The sequence below is a fragment of the Solanum stenotomum genome, chromosome 7, assembly GCF_019186545.1.
Source record: "Solanum stenotomum isolate F172 chromosome 7, ASM1918654v1, whole genome shotgun sequence".
Taxonomy (NCBI): domain Eukaryota; kingdom Viridiplantae; phylum Streptophyta; class Magnoliopsida; order Solanales; family Solanaceae; genus Solanum; species Solanum stenotomum.
Window position 1 is genome coordinate 50,060,855 of NC_064288.1, and position 21,171 is coordinate 50,082,025.

The 21,171-nt window shown below is 37.6% G+C and overlaps 1 protein-coding gene across 2 annotated transcripts in view; it reads right to left on the reverse strand.

Annotated features, from left to right (window-relative positions):
* The window catches only part of LOC125870359 (MLP-like protein 28), a 214,051-nt gene that overhangs the window by 146,292 nt on the left and 46,588 nt on the right, over positions 1-21,171 (reverse strand). The window lies entirely within an intron of this gene.

Genomic DNA, 21,171 nt, shown 5'->3' on the forward strand with positions numbered 1-21,171 from the left:
AAGTTTAATTATTTTATTGTGAATGAGGGATTTTCATATTCTCTATGAAAGTGGTGTTTGCTCAAGTTGAAGAATTCTAAGTGGTTGTGCTTGTTGATGTTTGTGTTTCTCATAATGATGTAATTTGCTTTGTTGTGTGTTTCATGAAATAAATGTAATTTGCTTTGTTGATTTTGTTTATATTGTTTCTACAAAACAATATAGACAACAGATATGGAGAGCATAATGTTGAGATCATCTTATTCAAATGTTTTCAAGTTTTTAACAATGGTGAATGAACAATCTTATTCATTGGTTGAGAAATCACTCCAAAAATCACCATATTAAGTGTCATAATAAATAAATACATTCTTATCCAAAATGGTTCATAGAACCTATAACACACATACATATACATGAATGTAATTAGTTCATTATTGAGAATATGGACGATCCACTAATTCAATGAATTTATAACAAAAAGGAAATAATGTTTTTATTAGTAATTGTATTTAGAGATGTAGTTTTTATTCATAATGTATAAAAAAGTTTAAGGGCAACAAAAACATTATTTCAAACAGAAACTAATTATCCATTCATGCAGATTGATACAAAAAAAAAGATACTCCTCTAAAAAAATTATAAAAATATCATATTCCAAAAATAAAAATGCTTAATTATTTTATTTTTTTTAAAAAATAATTTCAAATAAGAAAACACCTAAAAATGATATCAGCCAAATACTATTACGTGATAATTTTTTTTTAAAAAAATTGACAACTAGAAAAAAGGAGGAAAGAAGAATCAAAATAGGAGATTGATACTACTTATTAATTAGGAGATTGATAACAACTAAAATAATGACCAATTAATGGAGAGAAAATTAGGGTATTGATATCCTATCAGTTATAGAATACTATAATTAAGGAAAAGATATTATTAATTAGTTGATTAAAAATTATTTTAATCTATTTTCCGTTTTTTTATTTATTTTATTAATTTATTATTTGTTAGAAATCTAATGTTATATATTGAAAACGAGAAAGTGTTGTTATAACTAGTAGTATCATTCTTAAATATGTTATTTATTAAATTTACACTTTCCTTTTTATTAAATGATAAATAATTCATTTTTGCAAGAACTTTATCATTATAAAATATTTTACATTTTATAATTAAATTTATATAAGAAAAGATATATGTGATCGCGTAAAACGCGAATAAATTAACTAGTTAAAGAATGAATTAGAGCAGATTTGAGGAAATATGATACCTTTCCCAGGATCTAAGATAAATAAATTAAAGAGATAGATTTGCCTAATTGACAAGCAAATAAAATATTTATTCTGGATATGCTTTTTTGGGCTATGAAAGTCAGAGTATAAATAACAGACCAAGTAACATATGTTTAATTCATTTTTTCACTCAAGCAATATTTTTTTAGTCTACTTATGATGTTTCCACTTTAAGCATGCAGGATAATGAGGACTCATTATATATTACTTTAATATGTATAATTAATAAACGTAAAAATGTCTCCCAACCTTAGCTTATCAAAACATGAACTGATTAGAAGCAATGTCAAAGTTGAGGGTAATATAAGATGATTAATTGAACGCTCTTTATTTTTTTTAAAAATAATAATATTATTTTTCACATATTTATTAAATATTGAACATTTTGGATAAAATTAAAGAAAAAAAATCAAGCAGTTAAGGATGCTCAATGGATAATTACATACACATTCTTTTGATGTCTGATTTTTCATGTAAGATATGTTAATTTTAATTTATAAAGAGAAAATTGAATAATGACATAATTAAGAATTGATAATAATAGTCCTAATTAAAAGCTTATTTAAGATGTCGTGCTCAATTATTTGATAAATAAATTATCAAAGCATGTTTTCAAAAAATATTCAACGTTTTCCTTCCTAACTTACCAGGTCATCTCTTCATTTAGCGTGAAAAAATGAAAATAAAGTGGAGAAATAAATATCATTATCCCCATACAAATCATATAATTTTGTATGATTTTGATTTGGGATTGATTGGCTATATTGTTGTCGTTGATTTTGCTTTAGCACAAATTTTAAGAAAATAGAGAATATTTTTGAATTTTGTGATTTTCAGCTAAAGATATGTGTAATATATCAAAATGTTTTTTAATCTTATGTAAATATATCCCGTGGAGAGTTAGAATATAAAAAAAAATGCAAAATAAGAAGTATTTTTTTAAACAGATTAAAATAATATTAAATTAAAATAAAAGTGTGATGAACATGGTAATTAATTTATTATTTTTGAAGCATCAATAATGACATCATGATGACTTCTTCTTAATAATTTCTTATTTGAATATGAGCTTGTCACGATCCAACTCATCGGGTCGTGCGGGAGCCTACTACAACACCTAAGTAGGAGAACCCTCGATTCCCAACCATTTTAAGAAGTGTGGAAAATTAAGAAAGTTGTAGATAAAAGGAACTTCATGAAATTTTATAAATAAAGAGTTTTAAACGATTCAAGTTAACTTGTAAAGTAATTAACTTCCCCAGGGATCTAGTCTAAACAGGTACAAGAGCTTCTAAGATTACAAAGTATAAACATTATAACAATGACGCAGCTCCCACCACATGGAAGGAAAAGTAGAAGTTGTTGGAGATTGCCTTCGTCTTCACCTATGAAACATCATTGACCCTGCAACCAGACTATGCCAAAAAGGCATAGCAAGAGTAGTATCAGTATAACCACACGTACTGGTAGGCATCATTGGCCACCGCATAATATAAGAAATCGACTAGTAGGAAACATGCAATAAGACTGTTCATTCCTCCACCTTTATATCCTTCTTCCCTTATCATTCCCCGATACGTCAACATATACTACTACACTTGACGCTAACCCCTTCCTCACTCCGCTTTGATAATAACCTAACCATTCTATCCCCTAGAGGAGATTCTGGAACAACTACTACCAACCCGGCCAACCAATCACGACATGCCTTTACTTCTTCCACATCACAACTCAAACCTTAAAGACAATACACATGACCACCTCTCTAATGTAAGAAATTGTAACACCTAGACCCTTGGTCTCCACTTTCCATGCCACATCCCAATTTGGGGTCTGACCTTTCACAGTTCATTCATTAACGAGATGTACCCAATTACCTTATGCCACCGCAAACCCTCGATATATATATATATATAATGCACAATCCAATTATCAGTTCAAGAACAACATATAGTTCCACATTATCAATAACAAGCAGATATGAACATATCAATCACACATGGTTCTCTCAAGGAACCCACACCCATACTGTTAGTGTGCCGGAACGTAACACCCGATCTCAATGCATGTATGTGTGTCAGTACGTGATAGCCGATCCAATGTATGTATGTGTGTCGATATGTGACACCCGATCCAATGTATGTATGTGTGTTGGTACGTGACACCCGATCCAATGTATGTGTGTGTCGGTACGTGACACCCGATCAAATGCATGTAAATGTGTCGGTATGTGACACCCGATCCCATAATCACAATCACAATCACAATCACAATCACAATCACAATTACACCCATAACGAACATAGTCTTAATCATACAATCAAGTAATAGGTTCATGACTGTCACGACCCGGGGTTACCCCCTAAGAGTAACATGACGTACTTGACCCCAAAGGGGTCTCATACAAGCCCTTAGCATAATCATAACATAAAGACATAGAATAATTACGGAAAATTTAAAACTTATACAATCGAAGTCAACTTCTTTTTCATAAACGAAAAATAGGAATCTAGACTTGTCTTAATCACCATCTAGTACAATAGAGAGTACAAATAGGGTCAAAAGCCCTTTACATCAATAAGTCTAAAAATAGGAAAGTACAATAAAACTAGAAATGAGTAATCCGTCCTCGAACTTGAGGACTCACCAAGCTTAGGAAATAGTCAACCCAAGCTTCACTTGAAAGGAGAAGTGCGTATCAACGATCGAAACCTACACTCATAGAATGTAGAAAATATGGGTTAGCACAATTAATGTACTAAGTACGGAAGCCACCCACAAAAACCTTAAAACATGCATAAAAGAGACATTTAGTTGAAGTCATGCCTTTCTCAAGTTTAAAAGCCATAATGAACATTTATGAAGAAAGATAAGCCAAACCAACATATAAGCAACCTGAAGCCATACTAGTGCAATGCAAAGGTAAGGTCCTATAACCCTACCAAATACTAAGTATCACATTCAGGCTACCAACATCATACATATCATACTTTTACCTCATTCATAACCAACATACATAAGTAAGGATTCATTCATGTTCATAGCTTGTAACAAGTAAAGTCAACCTTAACATTCATAGATACCTTTCATATATAATCCATGAGTCATCATAACTGTAACAATCCGTATTATGCATATGCTTATTCTATTCGTGTGATACTTGACATAGCCTTATAGTATAGGTGAGGGATCATGTTTTTTATATGATTAACATTAGTTTAAACTAGCTCGGAAGGTGATGTGATGCCTTGCACGTTGCAGCATGTGTACTGCAAGTTATAACTCCAACAGAAGTATTTAAACTCAAGACGGGAAGGTGGTAATTGAGCTTAAAGTTGAAATTTAAGTGCTAAGTTAAAGAAAAAGAGATTAATAATTAGAGAATGGAATAAAATGGGTGAGTTGCTTGCTTGACTTAACTAAGCTAGTAGGTGACAAGTAGGTGCATCACCTACTTGAGCTATATGGATCTAGTTAAAAAGACCAAGGTTTATGGATCAGATTTGGGCCTATGCTAATGGACTCACTTGAGGCCCAAACCATGTTAAATAAAACAAAATGAAATTAAAGCCCAGCAGCCAAATCTGCTAAGGCCCAATATATTTAAGCCCAAGTGAAAGCTAGTAGGTGCATCACCTAGTTTGACCTTGTGAGCTGCTTGATATACATAAGCAGGTGCATCACCTACTCGACCAATTAGTGGCTGAAAATGAAGCTTTCTAGTGGATATTCTTAAAGGTGAAGAAAGCTCAATATAAATATGTCTTGGTTGCTATTCTCACTCATTTTAACAGACATTATTGAGGATTAGCTCCAGCTCTTTCTCTCTCTTTTCTCTTAAGGATTAAACAGCAACCTTAAAGTTCTTCTAGGGTTCTTGAAGAAACCCTCATCTCTGCAAGACAAGGTAAGTGAAAACACTTATGGATTTAGCTTAATTCTCTCATGGATGATTAGGAAAATATGTTATCCATGCTCAAGTATAGGTATAAAGGCATGATATTTCCAGAAGCTACTGCTCACTTCCTTGGTTATTAAGATACTCTTCTCTTCTTCTTTGGTTTAAGTGTAAAGGGAAGTTGAAGTTCTAGAGGAATTCAAGTTATAAGGAGAAGTTGCAGAAATTGAGGTAAGGTGACTGCTTCATTTTCTTCCTCCTTATGTATGAGTTTGAGTGAGGAATTATGGGTGTGCTGTCATAAAAAACTCAAGGGGGTGGTGAATTCAATAATTGGTTGTATGATAAAGAATACTTGAGGCTGTTTTATGTGTATTGTTGTTGGTGCAGTTTGGGTAATCTTGGAAAATGATATATAATGTATGTATTGTGCATAGAAGAAGGGTGTGGTGATACACATTGTTTTAAGGGTTGTATAGGCTCATTATCCATCAAAGTTAGCTACTGTTTTACGAGGCTCACGGTGTGATAGCTGCTAATTTAAATTTATCATGACTTATATTGTAGATTAAAACATGAAAGGGGAGGCTGAATCGTGATAGTTGTATTGATCAGAAGATAAGGTTTGTAAGGCTATTCAATTCAATATTCTTCGACATGAAATCTGATACTTGAGATTATTATCAATAAGTGAATTTACTAAGTTATATTCCTAGTAAAGGAAACATAGTGGCATCGTATGATCTCCAAATAGCTAACAATATTTTCCCCCTCTCCTCAGTGTATAGAATTACTTCATTATATGTTTAGTACTTTATACTTGTGTAATTATCCTCCTATGTGCTGGTATAGAAATGGTATTTGCAAAAGAAAGTTTGGTGAATCCTCCTCTTAGTCAGTTGAAGTCAATTGTGTCATTTAATCTCACAAGTAATGCATTGATGTTACATAGCTCCTTATGTCATTGTTACTGCCTTAAAGTATTATTTCATGTCTTCTACTACTGGTCCATAGTTCCAAATATAAAAAATGATTATGACCACCAAAACAACATTCTCAAAAATTAAAGAATCTAAGTAAAGAAATCTGTATAATTAAGGGTGGCAGCTCAGGGGCGAAAGCCTAGCATGGGCCGATCCCAATTGGTATAGAAGGGTGGCAGCTTCTTGGCGTAAGCCTAGCATGAGCAGATCCCAATTTGTGTAATTATGAGGATCGCATCCCAGGGGTTAAAATGCCTAGCATGGGTCATCCCCTTCTACCACTGCTCAGCTAGTCATTCGTATCACATGCCTTATAAAGATCATAACACACAGAAAGGTAAAGACAAGAATGTAACATACATGATCCCACAAAAGTTAACAAATGTGGTCTTCTGTTCTGATTTATCATATATATATATTGATACTTGGTTTCATTCAAACTTTTATTTTACATATGTTATTGCCTTACATATTCAGTACATTTTCACGTACTGAAGTCCTTCGCGGGGGACGCTGCATTTCATGCTGCAGGCACATGTACTTCAGCTAGTAGACCTCCTCGGTAGGAGCACACGACACTCATTTACTTTTGGTGAGCTCCAGATTGATTCAGAGCTTTACTGAGTCTTTGGTAGATTCATTTTGGGTATTGTATCATAGTTAAGAGTAAGGCGGGGTCTGTACCGACCTACTCTAAGGTTTTCTATCTTTTAGAGGCTTTGTAGACTTATGTTTATGGTTCAGTTGCGTCTTAACAAGTTGTGGCCTCAACGACCAAGTCTTGTATATAAGTTTTAGGTCTACTTATGATAGTTCGTATCACTTTATCTTATGTGAACTTGTCATAAGATTGTCATAGTTATATGCATAGTTAGCACAAGTTACATGTTGGTTCTCTCGGGCCTAGAGGGCATCGACTGCCTGTCCGTCTTAATGGAATTTGGGACGTGACAATAACATAAGAGAACCTCACCATAACCCCTCTTAAAGCCTACTTGTGCAATGCATAAGTGAAGTCCCAAACCCTCACTCATACTAAGTAGTACCTCTGAAGAAGTCATAATTTAAGTCCATGTTCTTATCATAGTTCGTATTCATATCATATAGGGAAGTTTAGCCTTAACCGACATAGACCATGTGACCTACATGGAATCCGGTGTTCTATCCCCACACCGAAAAGAGGTGTCCTACTTGCCTAATGTAGAACTTTCATAATAGCTTTTAGGTGGATCCACTAGCTAAAGACCTATGTGGGCACATAGTTATGGGATAAGGAGATTGCTACTAGAAACCCGGACTTTCTAATGTAAATGGTTTCTATCTCATGAGACAACATATATCGGGAAGCCAGACTTTTTAACGTAAAAGCTTCCATCTCATGTTCATATTCACTCGGTGCTAAGCATAATTCTCTTTACAAGTCATGTAACACCCCTAAATATTAATCAAGAGTCGCATGTCGATTTACCATTGCTTAATTACTACAATATGTTTTACTCTCATTTTTGAGAACTTAAAATGTTGTGATAATTGCTAACTTGCTTAACATAAATTGTGATCGTAATTTAAGGTATTGTATTGGGGTAATTTCTTAATATTCTAATTAGAATTACGTATAACTTTAAAAGGAGGTGAGGGATATACATATAGGTGTATATGTATGCATTTTGGGCATTACACAATTTTTTGGGCAACACCTTTGAAGGACAGCTACCCAAGTGATAAACATTACTTGTTTGATTATATATTTTCATACCTCCTTTAGTAAATTCGTTTTCCTCAAGTCTTAGAACCTTAGAAACATATCTAAACAGATTGTTCTGCAAAATCACAAGAGAAAAAACTTGGCTCTTTTGGCTGGAATTCGAGACACACACTTCTTTTTGGTAAGTGACGAAATCTGTTTCTGAGCTGGGTAGTGTTTGGTATTATATGCATATCTCCTTCTCTAAAACTTCGTTTATAGTGAATAAATATGATTTGGAAAGATAATTTGTATACCTACAACTCTTATGTTTATGTAAAACTCTGATTTAGCTGTTATGGATTCGAAATATGGGACACAACATAGGACAAGTTCTGTCTAGATTTAGGAATTATAAATCGTGTATGGACAGTTGTTAGTGTTTTAAATATATATTTTTATACAAAATACATTTTGCGGTGATTCTTATTTGTTTACAACCTTAAGAGATGTATCTCCATCTTTTATGAAGGTTATAAAGTATAGTTTTGCCGATTTCCTTTTCAAATCTAAGTTGCGACATGAGGTACTAAGCTGACTAGAATTACTGTTTTGGGAGCATAGTCGTATTTGTATAGGCTAAGCTTACTTGTGATGATAATCTTATTTTACATCAACATTATTGAGCTGCTAGGAATTAAAGAAGTTATTTAATTGTATTTTTAAGGTTGTATATACTTGTGAACAAGTTGAGGACCTTGAAACGTTAGTTGGTCTACAGTCTGAACTTGCGAAGTTGTGTTGGACTATTTCTTTGCTAAAGCATTGAGGTTTGTGTATAAACTTGTACTTGTACTCTTTTAACTGCTGGTATATCTGAAAGTTGATCTTGGTACCTTGTCTACCTCTTGTCACTTTGCATTATCGTGTTGGTATCCTTTAAGAAATTAAAGACGCTTGTGTAACTCGCTCACTTGTACGAATTATTTGATCACTTGGCACTCTTGGTGGGACCTTGTCCTTCTTGTGGTTGTGACTTTGTCACTATTGGCATGCCTGTTGATTTGGATCATTTACCATCTTGACTCTGGATTTTTAGTCCGTATTAAGAATGGAAGTTGTCCATTTTAAGTACGAACTAGAAAGCCATTTTTAATATGGTTCTTGGTTTTCTTGATTATTGGGCTTTGACCCTTCTTGATACAGGGCGCCGGCCCTTCTTGATATCTGTTTGTGCTTGGTGTGACAACATGATGCATATATTGGGCGAGCCTTGTTATTGAATCTCTTGGAAATTGGTGCTATAAGTGTTCTTGACATTTGGATCTTTAAATATCAAACTTGATACTCTTTATATATTGTTTACTTGTTTTATTTATTATGTTCGAGTATGCTGCCCATGACTTGATAAAGTTAACTTGGTGAATCTGATGGCTCGGAACCTATAGTTTTTACACTACTAAGCTATATGCTTAGCGATAGTTGTTTCTATCGTAGGGAATGATCGAGTGGATGCATGAAGCTGGCCCTTGGTGATGGAAATTTTGAGAGCCTTAAGGAAGATCACATTTGCATGTAGGCATCTATATTTTGTATAAACCTTGAGACTTGTACATGATCTATGTGTTGTATATTTACATGAAATTTTGAGGACTAATTTTATCATGTCACCATGGGTTGTAATATATGTATGGCTATATGTTTTGTTCTTTTGGGGTGTGTAAGCCCAAGTCTTGTAATATATTAAATTACCACTAATTTTAAATGATTGTGTGAAGCATGAACCACCTAGTTTGGGTACTCGAAAGTTGGTAATATTCTTTTTATATCATTTTTACTAGTGTGAGGACAATATATATGCATAAAAATCTCGTGAGTTATTGGCGTATATTATTTCAAAAGGGTCGCTACAAGTCATATTAAGTCTTTACTTAGGTTCATATCCATGAAAGAATGCACTAGGCACTCAAACCAACATACATCATAATAGCTCATAGATTCATTAGGTGAGAATGTCCTTTCAACCTTAGAATCATCAACATGTGAGTAACCCTTTCACATCATATTCATGGTATGTTCATGAGAATGACCTTTCAATCAACACAACAAGCTTATCATAAACATACATACATACTTCATGCATAATCAAGTGTAATGGGTATAGGGAAGAAGGATCTTGCATCAATACCATAATTACACAATAGTCATAAGATCATCACCATCTCTGTGAATCATGAGTTCATATACAATCTTCATCAACATGCACAAACCCTAGTTATTGCCCTTCAAGGCTAGGAATCAAGATCAACCCTAACTACTAGAATTACAACACTAGATAGGGGAATTACATGATTCAACAACTTAATAAACATAATCAATTGTCAAGCATCCATGATCAATCAAGTCACACCTTAGTTCACAATTTAGGAAGAAGGGGAAATCATGGGTCCAAGGGAGATTTTCATAAACTCCAACAATACTCCATTGATCTAACCATAAATCATCTTAATCAATCATAAAAAATGATAATTAAACAATAGAAATTGTTTTGGAAGAAGACCCATGACTAGATGAAAACCCTAGGTTTTGGAAGTCTTAAAGCATACTTTGAAGGGACTTCTTGGGGGATAGATACCTAAGAATGAAGAGCATCCATACCTCAATCAATAAGCTCTAAGAAATTTGGGGAAGAACCTTGAGAATCTACAAACCCTAGTTCCAATAGTTTCTTCTTCTTCTTCCTAGAGTCTAGAGAGAGAATTTTTTAGATAGGAAGGAGTTTTTTTTATTTCAATTGGGTGTTTGTGAATAATGACCAAGTCTTGTGAAATTTGACTTAAAAATAATATATATATACTTCCCTTAGAAATACCCAAAACACCCTCACTTTAATTAGACTTAAAAGGAAAGGACCCATAAGACCCTCACTTAATGGTCCCCATCAGGGACCACGAGCAACGCTTCACGAGCTGTGGTGTGGACCATGACCCATGGTCCTGCCCATGAAGGTGAGGCAGTGGCCTCCATTTTTGGTCACAAGGTTCATTCACCAAGTCATCTCCATGGGCCCCTTCATGACTCGTGAAGTGGACCACTGATAAGTCCACAAATTGGACTCATTTAGGGCTATATTTTGATAGAATTAGTGTCCTAAAATGCATATTTTGTCTCAATATCTAATGAAAACCCTTAAGTTTTAGGTATTTGAAGTTTGAGGGAAAGCATGGATACTACTTAGCAAAAAGGAACAAAAGTAGCTGAAAGATCGAAGAAATGAAGATCTGAGAATCGCCGAACCCATTCGGCGAGTTACCAAAAGGTCTTATCCTCCCCTTTTGTTCCAGTGCTCTGAGCCCTGAAGGAAAATATCAAATCGACAGTGAACAGGAGTAGTCGGCGTATCGCCGAGTAGTTTCGCGAAGTAATACTATGTCGCCCAATAATCCATACACGATGATGTTGAAAGATAGAGCAAGACGACGATGAAACCTACCAAAGGGCGGATCGTTGAGTTGATCGACGATCTTGACTAACGATGCCGAATGATCTGCTGCAGCACAAATCTTTGAAAACTATAAATACTCGATGAGAATTATTATTCTAATATCGAATTTTTAGCTTTGAATAGTAATTTTCCAAACTTGGCTTTTATTTTTGAGTTCTAAGTTTGGAGAGGGTTTTGAAGAACTTGAAGGTTCAAAGGGTTTCAACTCCAAGACTTTGGGTTTGGGTCTCTTGGATTCTTCACTCTTTGCTTGTTTTAAGACTTAAATATTCATACCCATTTGAATGCAAACTCATTTTGGTATAAATTTTTATCTCTTTCACACGTCTAGCTAAATTCCCAATTCTTAGGGTGTGATTTTGTGAATATGAGTTTGATTATCTGTTGGGTCTTGCTTTTTGATGATTTATTTGTTTTTTAGATGTGATTTTGTTTAGTAGTTGTGGTGGAACTTAATGAAATTGTAGTTGTAAATACGATTTCACCTTTGTGTTTTTGGCTTGCTCGAGAGAGAAGTCGTAAAACTAAGACTACTGAATTGATGGCCAGCGGGAGTGGGTCGATATGAGGTTCAGCTCGAGAGAGTGAATCCTAGTCTCATTCCCACACACTCAGCTTGAGAGAGTGAGTGGGCTAAGGCGGAGGCTGCTCTTCATGCGGCAAGTGGACGTCCGAGAGGAACCCATTTGATTCGGGGTAAGTTGCTCTAGAGAGAATTTATCCCCTCTATAGTCTAGCCTAGTCACAAATATTCAACAGATTTATTAGCAAAAGCATGTACCCAATAGTTTAGTTTTTCCCGTATTCCTATCACATCCCAAGTACCCCATCTCCTTGATTAGTACTTTTTGCATTTTTGCTATTTTTACTTACTTGTGACAAAACCCCCAATATTAATTGACGCTTGCGTCACCCCTTAGATTTAACATGTCAATATTCAAAAATATTTTTAGCTATGACTAATTAGAATGAAATTTTATTTTTCTACTAATTCTCAAGCCCACTCCCTTGGGACTCAACCCTAACTCTTGGTTGAGTTATTTTACTATTGTACAATCGTAGACACTTGCATTGGAAGTTGTGTCTTGATTACGCAAACATCAAAATGGCGCCGCTGTCGGGGATGAAGAATAGTTGTTGACTTACATCGTGCCGTAACGTTAACTAAGGCGCTGTTTGGGAGGCAACTCAAAACCCCTTATTATTTTTATATTTGCGTATTGGTAAAATAATGATGTGTTGTTGGTATAGGTTGAAGTGTGAGAAGTTCTCAAAAACTGTAGGGTGACAAGCAACAAATCCAATTGGTGAGTCGCCGAAGAGGTCGGCAAACCTGACCTTATCAGCCGTTTGATTCCAAACATCTCCAAAATTAGAGCCTATAAAACTCGGCGAGATTGTGAAATTATTGGCCCATCGCCGACTCTATTGACGATCTCGATGAAGACCATCGTTTGAACTCCCAAGCTTACTGGAAAGTTCTATAAAACTCGGTGAAACAAATGATTGCTCGGCGACACGCCGAATGACTCGACATTCATGACTAATATCGCCAGGTGTGCAAGAATTAGACAACGTTTGAGTAAAGTTGAAGCAGGGTGGCTGTGAAGGATTTGAGAAAGTGGGTTGAAAATAAGCGTGTTGGGTTGCTTAGAGAAGTGTGTAGAGCTCGCTGAACCACTCAACGACTCGCTTAGCGTCCAACCTCGCCTTCTTTTTAATGCTAAAATTGTGGAAGGTCTACAACCCGAAACAACAGATATAACTACACCCAAAGTCACAGGAAGAACCATGCCGCCTTGACAGATGGAGAAACTGCATTGCCATGATCACTTGTTTACCTCCCTCTTTGTCTTACTTATTTTTATTTTTGGATACCTTTATTCGAATTTGAGGACAAATGTTTTTTATTGTGGTGGGGTGAGGCCCACCTTTGTGTGCTATTGATGTTCGTGTTTTGTTTGTATTTTGGCTATTCTGTTTAAAAAATATGTTTGATATATTGCTTTTTGTAGATGTTTGAGTTTGTGGCTCTTTTTGTTTTAAATTGCAAAATGATTTTGACCCGTCCGAAATTTTTTGCCACCTTTCGTGTGTTGAATGTGGCTGTTCTTTTGCAAAATCTAAGTCTCAGTTCGCGGCAACGATGAGGCCAAATGAAGTTGCATAGACAATATGTGAACCTTTGCATCTCATTATGACTAGCCAAATGAAGAAACTTGATGAAGGCATAACCTTTCTTTATCAATTACCTATAATCCTCATGAAGTTGTGGTTAGTTGAATAGCCAACTTAGGCCAAAAGCCTAAGTTGAGGGTGTGGTGAAAAGAAAAAGGCAAATCAAGAAGTGCAAGAAAGGTCCTTTTACCCATGATTTTGAGAAAAATGGAACCCCCTCCATATAAAAAAAAAAAAAGAAAAGAGAAGAAAAAGAAAAAGAATGAAAAAGAAAGTTGTGGAATAAAGTACAAAAGAAATGGGGTTCCCAAACAATCCATAGAAAGTGTATAATAGGATGACTTGTGAGCACTAAAGAGAATGATGAAGGAAAAGGAAAAGAAGTGTTGTGAGCACCACATTTCATGAGGATGAAAGTCACTGAGCCTAAATGACCATACATTTTCACTCAACCCCAGTACAAGCCTTGAAAAGACCTTTTTGATCTTGAGTGAGCTGAAACAAATGTTGATTGGAAAATACAGGAAAACTTATGGGTGAAGTTATGCATTGTGTTCTTCTTTATGAGTTTGAGCGTTGCATCTGATTCTGAAGCTTTAAACAGTAAACCATTGTGTGAAATTGGAACCATTCCTTGTGTGAGAGCATTTGAACACTTTGGTTGAGCTTGAACTTGCAGTTGAAGCAAGCATCGTGAGCATGAGGTTCTTCGATATTAGTGAGTCACAACTTAAATCTTTTAGTGCACATTTGATCTTTGCATAAGTATATTGAGTCTTGTTGTGTGCATTCATGATTGAGACTTGTGTAGCACTGTTCGAGACACCATTTTTGAACGGCTGAAATTGAGTTTGCTTGAGGACAAGCAAAAGTTTAAGTTGGGGGTGTTGATGAGTCCACAAATTGGACTCATTTAGGGCTATATTTTGATAGAATTAGTGTCCTCAAATGCATATTTTGTCAACTTTCAGGTATTTGAAGTTTGAGGGAAAACATGGATACTACTTAGCAAAAGGAACAAAAGTAGCTGAAAGATCGAAAAAATGAAGATCTGAGAATCACCGAACCCATTCGGCGAGTCGCTAAAAGGTCTTATCCTCGCTTTTTGTTCTAGTGTGCTTGGCCCTGAAGGAAAAGATCAAATCGACGGTGAATAGGAGAAGTCGACGTATCGCCGAGCAGTTCCACGAAGCAGTACTATGTCTCCCAATGATCCAAACACGACGATGCTGAATGATAGAGCAAGACGGCGATGAAACCTATCAAAGGCGGATCGCCGAGTTGATCAACGATCTCGACTAACGACGTCGAATGATCCGTTGCAACACAGATTTTTGAAAACTATAAATACTCGTTGAGAATTATTATTCTAATATCGAATTTTTAGCTTTAAATAGTACTTTTCCAGACTTGGCTTTTATTTTTGAGTTCTACGTTTTGAGAGGGTTTTGAAGAACATGAAGGTTCAAAGGGTTTCAACTCCAAGATTTTGGGTTTGGGTCTCTTGGATTCTTCACTCTTTGCTTGTTTTAAGCCTTAAATCTTCATACCCATTTGAATGAGAACTCATTTTCGTATAAATTCTATCTCTTTTACATGTCTAGCTAAAACCCCAATTCTTGGGGTGTGGTTTTGTGAATATGGGTTAGATTATCTGTTGGGTCTTGCTTGCTGATGATTTATTTGTTGTTTAGATGTGATTTCGTTTAGTAGTTGTGGTGGAACTTAATGAAATTGTAGTTGCAAATACGATTTCACCTTTGTGTTTTCGACTTGCTCGAGAGAGAAGTCATAAAACTAAGACTACTGAATTGATGGCCAGTTAGAGTGGATGGATATGAGGTTCAGCTCGAGAGAGTGAACCCTAGTCTCATTCCCACACACTCAGCTCGAGAGAGTAAGTGGGCTAAGGCGAAGGCTGCTCTTCATGCGGCAAGTGAGTGTCCGAGAGGAACCCATTTGATTCGGGGTAAGTTGCTCGAGAGAGAATTTATCGCCTCTATAGTCTTGCCTAGCAACAAATTTTCAACAGATTTATTGGCAAAAACATGTACCCAATAGTTTAGTTTTTCCCGGATTCCTATCACATCCCAAGTACCCCATCTCCTTGATTAGTACTTTTTGCATTTTTGCTATTTTTACTTACTTGTGACAAAACCCCCATTATTAATTGACACTTGCGTCACCCCTTAGATTTAACATGTCAATATTCAAAAATATTTTTCGCTATGAGTATTTAGAACTAAATTTTATTTTTCTACTAATTCTCAAGCCCACTCCCTTGAGACTCGACCCCAACCCTTGGTTGGGTTATTTTACTATTGTACGATCGTAGACACTTACATTAGAAGTTGTGTCTTGATTACGCAAACATCAACCACAACACGTGGTCATCCCCATGGAGGGTTGAGGCAGTAGCTATGCTACCGCACGCCTTCATACCACCATGCCCAAGTTCTCTTCACGGAGGGCTTCACGAGTCGTGGTCAAGGCCACGAGCCGTAGTCCTGTCCGTGGAGGTTGAGGCAGTGTCTAAGACACTTGGAGGCTTTCCTCCTTTAGCCAAGGCAACTTTATGAAGCCTCCCACGGGCCGTGGTCATTATCACGAGCCATGGTGATTGTCGTGGAGCTTGAGGCAGTGTGTTCAAGTTTGGGGCAACCTTGGCTTGCCCCTTTTGCTTGGTACTTGTCTATTAGGCCTTGACTCCTAAAACCCCTATATCATGTTTAGATGGCCTAATAATTTACGGGGAGTCATTTTTCGATTTTTAACCTTACGTTTAGGTTCTAGATTAACCTACCATTTTCCAGAGTGTTACAATGGCATGCAATTTTACATATTTAGTCTTTTCCTTAGATTCGATTCATAAACCTATAATTGCGTACATGTATACATATAACGAAGCCATTAACAGGTTTATATCACACAAACATAAAATCAAACCATCACCTAACCCAGTTCATGAGATAGGGCATCCTCCGACGATATACGTCTGATGTAACACCTAGGAATACATGTACAACCAACTCTTTTTGGTGCACGAAAGCCTTCACATGAATTCTACCATCAATTACCAATATACTACGCAGTGAATCACAGATTTATAACTACTCAATTAATAAACCTAGCCTACCTAGGTGCCAAGCAGTTGCAGAGGGATTATAAATCTAATCCAGGCTTCCGAACGATGAGACGGTGGATTTTGACAGGAAATTTACAAGCTATCAACATCCTTACGCTAGAAATCTCTTTCTCCTTCCTTCCCAAGCTTAGAGCATCATTTTGAGGGTTTTTGGGTTGATCATTGGCTCTTTTGGTGTTTTTGGAAAAAGGAGAAAATAAGGCTTTGCGTTATTTAAATTCTGTCTCGCTCATCCCGCTTTGGTAGGGTCAGTGCCGCTCGAACGCCGCCCCTTGGTGGCATTTGGCCCGATCTGGCAGGATGATGGACTCAGTTTTACCCCTCGTTCGTCACCGAACGACTAGCGAAGAGATCAACTTGCACTCTTTCTCGGAGTACTTTTAAACTAACGAATCGGTCTGTTACGGTACCACGAAGGATGGTGTGTTTTAAAATTTGAACACAAAAGGTTCTATACTTAAAAGATCCATTATGGAGAAAAATAAATGCGGCAACACACGGAGAAAAGAAACATGTCCAACTGCACAGCTTGACACCACTAGAGCGATAATCTTTCCGTTAAGGCGGGGGCGCTATGGCGAGGGACCTCCCGCCGTAGTTGGAGATCGGTAGCAGTAAAGGGGGGAAAAGGGGAATGGTTCCCCATTTCTCCCTTTTATCATTCAAACTCTCCAAAATCCTCTCAGGCACTTCACTTCGAACGTCCATTTCAAGGTAAAGTTCTTGTTCCTTACGCTATTCAATTCATTACTTACTTAACTACGACTGCATGCCAATAACTAATTCATTAGAAGGGCCTTGGGGGGTACTTTTTCGAAAATGAACATAGGTTGCTTGATATTGTTAGAAAAACATAGCATTGAAACTTCCCTTACGTCCCCAACGTCTTCCCGACGTCCTGGGTGTAAGGATTTTACGAAAATATGGTCGAAACGATACCAAGGTGGGTGTGGAAAGTTGAAAGGTTTTATTGGTGTAAAACTCAAATTCGAGCACCATTTAGGGGTTATTTCGCTAGATTAATCGAATATTTAGGTCGTAGAGTACTTTATAGACTCTGGTATGCTGAAATTCTGTAAAAAATGAGGTTTCTGGGATGAAGGGGTGCCATAATCGCGCCTAAAGTTCGGCCCAGATAAAGGCCACTCTGGCGGCCTTCATCCTGTTGTGGCGGCCTCCCCATCCCGCTGTGGAGGGGTTTGGGCCATTGTGGCGGGATTTCGTGGGGCAGTGACCTCTTGCCACTTAAATCAAATTTTTTTCTTTTCTTAGCCAACCCTGTCTAATCTCAAGGAATTCCTAACACGTATGTTTCATGATTTTTGCAGGCTTATCTAAAATGGATGGTATTAATGAGGAGAATCTACCTTTTGTCCGGTTTCCCGATGCTGCCAGTCAGGAAAGGTACCACGACCATCGGAATACCAAGTTCTGCTGTGAGAGAGGTTTTCACTTGTTGAACCTAGAAGAGAAAGCGCCCGCCTTTTATGCCCGATAGATGGAGTTCGGATGGCCCCACTAACAAAGGCTCCTCCTGTTGCGCGCTCCACATGGGTGAGGGAATTATATGCCATCTTACCTACCATTAGTTGGGCCAACCCTCACCCTACTATCCGTATCCGGGAATTTGACATCCCCCTGAACACACAATTCATCAATGAAGTGCCCGAGGTGCCAGAGGTCCCCAAAATGGAGTATGAGGCTACGCTGCGGGAGATGGATTTGAGCTAGTTGAAAGACACACTAGTAGAGCCTGCGCGCCGGGATCGAGTCTATTGGGCTACTACGGAAGGCATCACCAGTGCTAACTAGTCACCAGATGCTAAGAGGTGGTTGCACTTAGTTACCAGGAGGATCTGCCCGTCAGGCAACCGCACCGACGTGACATTTCCTCAGACTTTGGTGGTGGCGTGTGCTATACAGGGGATTAGGCTAAATGTGAGCGCGCAAATCATCTCAGAATGGAAAGTATTCTACCGGGGTAACAAAAAGGCCTTCTTTTTACCTGGGCTGGTGACTGCCATGTGCAAGCGGGTGAGGGTACCTCTCTTGGACATCGACGAGGTAATTCCTATGAATCCCCTATTTCACCCTCTTTTGATTAGGCAGGCTTTCACCTTCGGGAGTAAGAAGAGAAAGATGGACAGAGCCGATAGTAGTCAAGCAGCTGTTGAGGCGGATGATGAAGGATGGGTATATAACGAGGTCGACGGTACTCTCCCCACCCAGTCCCAGCACCCACTATCAGGTGCACGGGTGGAAGAGGACCTGGCGGCCGTCCGGAGGAGATTGGGATGCTCATATGCTATCACCACTCCAGTTTCACGCAGCATTGCTCTTGAGGTCGAGATGCTCTGCCGCCAGTTGCGTTAGGAGAGAAGGAAGGGTTTAGTAGGGATTGACTGATGGCCCGAATGTGGAAGACCCTGAAAGTCATCTTCTCTTGTGTTTCCCCCGAAAGGGAGGTTCCCCGACTCGAGCCAAAAGACTATACGAGGTTTCCTATGTTGAATGAGGCCTTGACTGGCGTGATACGCCCTAGAGGACCTGGGCTCCGATTATAGTACCTCCCTCCCCCAAGGACATTGATTTGGTTTTTCGCCCCTCTTGGTCCTGTAATGAACACTGTTTCATTTTCTCCTTTTGTTTTTCCTTACTTTTTGTAAGCATATGGATGTTGGTTTTGTTGTTTATCACAACTAATGTTTAAATGCTAAGGATTATAACTGATTGTTCTATTGCTGAATACTAATTGAACTGCAGGGATTAGCTCGTACACGATTCGGGGTCTATATGTGTGACTAGGGAAAATAGGGAAGACAAGGCTGGGATTCTGTCTCGCCTTATCCCGTTATGGCAGGAGGAATCCCGCTCTGGCAGCCTCGCCTTGGCAGGAATATTTTCGCCCCAGCGGTTCAGACGAAAACAGTAACCCATGTCAACAATTTCTTGGGGGGTTTTTTCCTGTTTTCTAAATTTTTCCCCTGATCCCCGAGCTATAACTAAGCATTTTGGATAATCCTCTTAGCTAGGATAGTCATTGTCTACCCCGAGTCAACCCCAATGTTACATACTCCAGAATTCCTTTTCATTAATTCAATACCACCAACACGCACAGTTTCAAACATTTAGGTTAGCATGTTGCACACATCAAAATTCAAACAAGTCATACTGTGCACATAATCATATCATAGCATGCAAGTAATTATACCTTTCACACCAACAGTTATTTCAGACAATAATATGCACACATTCACAATTTCAAACTACAACTCACAGATAAGTCCAAATTATTAATTAGTTCGCTCTATAGATGGCCATTACTGATCATCCAAGCAATTTACACAACCTCTAAGGCCAGATACCAATTGGAACCTCTCAGTTCCAATTTACCTTGCTTGCGTCCTTTTAGCCATGACTACGACGTCCAATTCACTTTGTTGAGATACCAATTGAAATCGGGAGATACCAATTGGACTCAATTCATACCATAAGCGATAACTTGCACAAAGAGAGAGAAGAAATGAAACGACTTCCTAAAATGCTTCATAGTTTCCTGAAGTTTAGATGTGGAAGTCAACACACCAATCCGTATGAGTCTAGTCCACATTTGCTCTTGTAGATCGAGACCGATAACCTGGGCTCTGATACCAATTTGTCACGACCCAACCCACCGGGCCGTGCGGGCAACTACTACAACACCAAAGTAGGAGTCCCCTCGATTCCTAACCATTTTAAAAAGTGCGGAAAATTAAGAAAGCTATAGATAAAAGGAACTTCATGAAATTTTATAAATAAAGAGTTTTAAATGATTCAAGTTAACTTGTAAAGTAATTAACTTCTCCAGGATCTAGTCTAAACAGGTACAAGAGCTTCCAAGATTACAAAGCATAAACAGGATAACAATGATGCAGCTCTCAGCATATGGAAGGAAAAGTAGAAGCTGTTGGAGATTGCATGTCTTCACCTATGAAACAACACTGACCCTACAACTAGACTATGCCAAAAAGGCATATCAAGGGTAGTATAAGTACAATCACACGTACTGGTAGGCATCATTGGTCAACCTGATGCCCACCGCAAAATATAAGAAATCGACTAGCAGGAAACATGCAATAAGACTGTTCATTCCTCCACCCTTATATCCTTCTCCCCTTATCATTCCCCGATACTTCAACATATGCTAGTACACTTGACACTAACCTTTTACTCACTCCGCTCTTGATAATAACCTAACCATTCTATCCCCTAGAGGAGATTTCAGAACAACTACTACCAACCCGGCCAACCACTAACGACATGCCCTTACTTTTTCCACATCACCACTCAAACCTTGGAGACAATACATATGACCACCTCTCTAAAGTAAGACATAGTAACACCTGGATCCTTGGTCTCCACTTACCATGCCATACCCGATTTGGGGCCTGACCTTTCATATTTCATTCATTAACGAGATGTACCCAATTACATTACGCCACTGCAAACCCCTATATATGTATGT